The sequence below is a fragment of the Papaver somniferum genome, chromosome 3 (genome assembly GCF_003573695.1).
Source record: "Papaver somniferum cultivar HN1 chromosome 3, ASM357369v1, whole genome shotgun sequence".
Taxonomy (NCBI): Eukaryota; Viridiplantae; Streptophyta; class Magnoliopsida; order Ranunculales; family Papaveraceae; genus Papaver; species Papaver somniferum.
Window position 1 is genome coordinate 31037109 of NC_039360.1, and position 6000 is coordinate 31043108.

The window sequence follows — 6000 nt, forward strand, 5'->3', positions numbered from 1 at the left end:
AATTTTAAGGTAATGTGTGCAGGAACAATTATGTGTGATTTCTATAAAAAATCCCGAAATCAAGGAAGAAATGGATAAAGTTCAAGCCTCTTTGATGGATTTCGATGATGATGAAGATGATGATTACCTTCTTTATCTCTTGTCATTATTTTGTCTATGAAACTTCTTATGAGAATTTATTTTTATGTTTAAGAAGGATAACTATGGTTTGGAATAAGAATTATTGTGATTACACATAGTTATTTCAACTATTTTCATCTTGTAATATTTTTAGATTTATTTATTTAAATTCTAAAGTTATTTAGAAGATGATTTTTGCAGTACTTAATCTTTTTGATTTCATATATTTCAATTGCTTATGAGATGTATGCCTTTACGTTCGTGAACTGTGCTAGTATCTCATAAATGCTCAAAAGTTAAGTCTATTATGTCTTTATGCAAATATTGATAAAAGATAAAATGAACTTTTGAAAAATTCCGCAGTATTGATCTTTCCCTGATCCACTTTTGTGTGAAAGTACTGTATGGCTCCGTAAGTTTTCTTATGTTGAGTGTTTCCGATTAAATTAATCAATAAGGTTTCCTTATGGTTAATTTATTCGAGTTTACTGGATACAAATCCATGTGATTTGTTAATGTCCAAAGAAATCTTTTTTTTTTCTTGTAAAAGTAAGGTCGCTCATGTTGTGCTCTTAGGAATGACATCAAATGGGGGAGAGTTCTTAAATGAACATGTACTTAATTTCCATATCTTTATGGGGAGTGCGGCTGTGGAATATTATACGAGTTATCTTGTATCTTTATAAACTCCTTGATGAATACACTAAGTTTCGACTATGTGAAGTCATTGAAACAAAGTTGATATGTTCTTTTGTAGTCATACATTAACTTTTCGAAAATTTCATTATGATCCCATAATTTTCATACCTTTGCCAATTTATATTGACAAAAAGGGAGAGAATTATTTGGTAGTTCACACTACATACATATAGTTTACGGATCATTATGTAAGGGGGAGTGGTTTTCATTGTAAGATGAAAGTATTGACTAAGGGGGAGTGATACATATCACTATAGTTTTATTTCAAAGTTGTGATGCAATTGGACTTTGATTCTATATAATAATACTATGACATTGTATAACAATATTTGAGAACCTTTGTTTTCATATTGTTATGGCTACAGATCTTCAACGACAATGATGCTGAGTTGAACACGCTCAGAATTGATGGAATACTTGGAGTAACGAAGAATTTAAGGAAAGTTGAAGAGACAAGAAAATCAAGCATGATGGATGAGAAGCTACAAAGTTTATTTATTTTGTAATCCATATGTAATGATAGTTTCATCACTAAAATTGACAAAGAGGGAGATTATTAGAGCACTGCTCGGTCGAACTCACAAGCGTTTCTATCTCAAGCTTGTTTGTCAAGCTAAGTTGATCGAAACTATATACTTGATTTCTAGTCTACTTATAGTTGTGTCTCGGATTAGGATAGAATGTGTAGTTGAGCTTTAGACTTCGCGGCGTTCACCAATTGAAGAAGACTATCTACCGAGGAGCTTGGAGGAACTTCATCAACAAAAGGTATGTGGAGACTAAAACTTATCTATCACACAGAAGTCTATTCTATTTTATCTTTTAATGAGACTAAGTCGTATAGCTATATAGACTTTTAAATTATACACATTTGATATTTCGAGCCAAGTTTATCTCGCTTATTTATTTCTCGAAATACGTGTTGGAAGCTTTTTGCTTTAGCTATGTTCATCGTAATCTTGACGAGTTTAGCTGGAAACAATTTATTTGTTAGAAACTAAATATTAAGTCAAAAGATGATCATGTGAAAATTACCTTGAAACATCTTATATGATTTGTGTGAGACAGTAATTTGATGTTAGCTCGGGAAGTTTTGTATTGATCGTTTGATCACTTGAAAATTACTTGAAGATAATGGTGTGTGTAAGATTAACATTGTCGTCTTCTAAGGGTGTCTCAATAATTGAAATAATAGTTTAGAATGATTATTTATGTCTGGGTACAACACGCTATGCATATCCAATATGCGAACTATATTGTGATGATTCAGGTTTGGAACTCTTGTTCGCGTACCTAGTATGTGAATGGATTAACCTGAGAAGGTCCGGAACTCTTGTTCGCGTACCTAGTATGCAAACGGGTTTACCTGAGTTGGGTCCGGAACGGTTTTTCACGAACGACTTGACTAGGCCAAGGTCCGGAGTTGCTGTTCGCGTACCCATTTTGCGAACACAATGGTTAAGTTCTAAAATCGGTTATGTATGATTCTCATACTCATGAAGTAAACATTTATCATTTAAGGAATGCAAATTAACTTTGCAAACCGTGGCTTAATGTTCATGAATTTATTCTTGTATAAGTGCTTTGTACGATCACGAATCAAACCGATTTCATTTCAATTTGTTCATGAATAAATTTATGAGATAGTGAAAAATTGAACAACTCTATTTGAAACACAATCAGATTCATTTGGTTGTCTATCTATCATGATTTATTGATCGTCATATTTGATCTAGAAGTGTTAGATGAATATAGTTAAGTCAAAAGTGTTCATATGGCTAACTTCGGTTAACTGTTATTGAGTCAACCTAATATACACGTGTAGGTACGGTTACCTATAACTAAATATAAGTATATTTCATTTGTGTGTAACAATCTAAGACCATCTAACGGTGGAGATTGATTGCTTAATTTCTAAGCAGACTTAGCTTGAATCTTAAATCAGGAGTTCATCTAATGATGAATATTGAATGCTTTGTTACTAAGTTATCTTAGCTTTGATTGTAAGTAACCCTGATTTGAAAGTCTATATAAAGAAGAACTCTAGCAACTGGAAAACCTAATCAGTACACTTTCATGTGTCCTAGTTGCAAACTAGGATCGATTCTCCTTTAACCTAGGTTTTCCAAAACCATTATTAGGTTAACGACTTGAAGACTTCATTTGGGATTTGTGAAGCCAGATCCAACTATTTTCTCTATAGTTGCGTATTCTGATCTTACTTGTTCTATCACATTGAGTTTTATCTTCTCTAATATTTACTCGAGATTTATCTCCGATAGGTAAGATATAAAAAGTAATCACAACAGTTCTTTGTCTCAGACTCTTGTGATTCTGCAATAAATTCTTCTGTTAATCAGTTAGGTTATTGTGAGGTGGCTAATATTTCGAGGATGCTCTTCGGGAGTATAAGACCGGATTATGAGTTGGTTCCCATTTACCTTGATTTTTGTATCAAAAGACGGAACACAAAGAATAAAGGATATACATATCTGTGGGAGATAGATTTGTTTATAAGTCTTCGACTTTGGGTCATAGCAACTCTTAGTTTTTGGTGAGATCTGTTAAGGGAGTCAAGTGCGTAGAATCTGGTGTGGTTCTAGAGGCGTAAGGAACGCGGTTGTACCTTAATCGGTGTGAGACTTGGTTAGGGATCAATTACATTCCAGTCTGAAGTGAACTTGTAGTAGGCTAGAGTATGTAGCGGCTTAATACATTGTAGTGTTCAAATCTGGACTAGGTCCCGGGTTTTTTTTTTGAATTTGCGGTTTCCTCGTTAATAAAATTTCTGGTATCTGTGTTATTTCTTTTCCGCGTTATATTTGTTTATATAATTGAGATATCACAGGTTGTGCATAGTTCATTTAGTTGATAAATCCGACCTTGATTGTTGGATATAACTTGATGGACACTTGGGCATTGGTCTTTTGTACCGTCCAAGTTATTTCTCGTATCAATCAGGATCAAGGATTTCTATCTGTTCAATTTGCTGATTGTATTGAGAAAAAAATAAATCTCTTTGATATATTTCTTGATTGGGTCTCACTTTTAAGTTGGTGCTCTCGGAATTATATTGGAGTTTAGTCCATATAGATTGCCGAATGAATTATTGGGTGTGGTTGTTATACCCCCGTTTTTTATCTCCAATTTTCATCATACCACTCTCACACTATAATCTATAAGTTACTTGTACTGTCAATTCAAGTTTTAAGTGGTATTTAGAGAGAGTTCATAAGAAAAATGTACAACTTATTAATGAGTTTTCACTTGGAGACTCGAGACTGAATTTCAACATCATTTCTACTTTCAAGAGTTTCCATTTTTGCTGAGTGATTCATTGGACTTGCACTTTTACTTTTTCATTTTGGTTTGTTAAGTTTAATTTTCCATTTAAGGTTTTGGTCTACAAAATTGGAGGTTTTTTTCCTGATACAAAAGGGTTTTTCAGGGGTTTTCGTTTTTGCTGAGTGATTCATTGCACCTTTTACATTTCCAATTTCTCTGTGTCCATTTAGTCGTCATGTTTTTGAAACTATAACCTTGACTATGAATGGTAATAATTAGTCATACAAAAGGGTTTTTCAGGGGTTTTCGTTTTTGCTGAGTGATTCATTGCACCTTTTACATTTCCAATTTCTCTGTGTCCATTTAGTCGTCATGTTTTTGAAACTATAACCTTGACGATGAATGGTAATAATTAGTCAGCATGGTTGGAATAAATGCAACATGACGACATTTGATTGACTATTAAAACTCATTATACGATCGTGAGGACCATGCCTGGTCGGTTGGTGTTGTGCAGTCAAATCTAACATACGATTGTTGTTTTTTTCTAACAAGATTCATAAGTTAAATCTGACGAAAAAATTATCAAAAATGTTTAATAAACAAATTTAACAACATTATAAATGTGTGTTTATTATTCATAACTAATTCAATAAATTAATGTTAATTAACCAAAGACAGATTAGGTTTTAGATATTACTTTCAAATGACCTTATTTTATCTTATTCACCATACCCCAATTAGTTTGATTATAAATATCAAATGTATAGCTTGATAAGCCATCAAAATTCATAGAACAACAATTGTATTTGGATCTTGCATCTAACTAGTTAATCAATAAATTCTATATTGAGCATAAAAAAAGAAGCCCATGGATTGATCACGTGACAATGTTACCAAGTAAAAAACTAATCTTAATATATATATATATATATAACCAAGTAAATACATTATATAAAAGTTGAAATTCAATTATTCTATCAATCATTCATTATAACATATTCATGCATGTGACCAGCGCAAAAACCATTTTTTATTCTCAATTTTTGCTCGCTTTTAACGGATTCTTAACCATTCCAAGATATAACGCGGTACCATTGCCTAGAACCACGACTAAATCTATAAATTCCATCTCAACGTGCCGCCCAGTTACAAGCACCACCATCAGATTTACCATCTCTTATCTCTCCATAGATCTGATAGGTTTTATTAACTGGAACTCCATTATTATTGAATTGAAAATTACACGAGTAGTAAGTTTTCTCAGTAAACTTTAGAGAAAACTTCAACTTAAAGGTTAGATGATCTTCAATACGTATTGCACCTACATCTACATCCTTCGACCAACAATGTATGTTCAAATCCGGGACTTTGTCGATTTGGTTACCAACTTTCACATCAACTACTTGTCCATATGAACACTCAATAAAACTGCAAACAAAAAGAAGTAAGCAAATATGTAGACACGGTTGTTACTTCCGAGATTAGCCATTCTTTTCATAACATAATGGTTACTGAAAATCCCCATATACATCTAGCTATTTATAAAAAAAAAATTCTTTCTTTAAAACATTAATGCTACATTTACATCGTACATATCTTTCTTTTTAGAAAAGAAAATCTCACTGTGATTTTTCAAAATCTGATTATAATTTTCTATCATCTCCAGTGGGGATTTTCTTTATATGAGAATTCATTTCCTGATTTGTTTGTAGTCTTATAATTCGTCAAATTCACATCGCACATCTTATTTGGATTAACTTTCAGTTTCAGAAAAATATCGAATTTGGGTACGAACTCTGTTAACACTTGTCGTGGCAAAGCCTCTTGCACTGGATGGCTGCACGCCTGCACCAGAATCTTGTTTAAATCATATATGTAATTGCTTCAATTGAT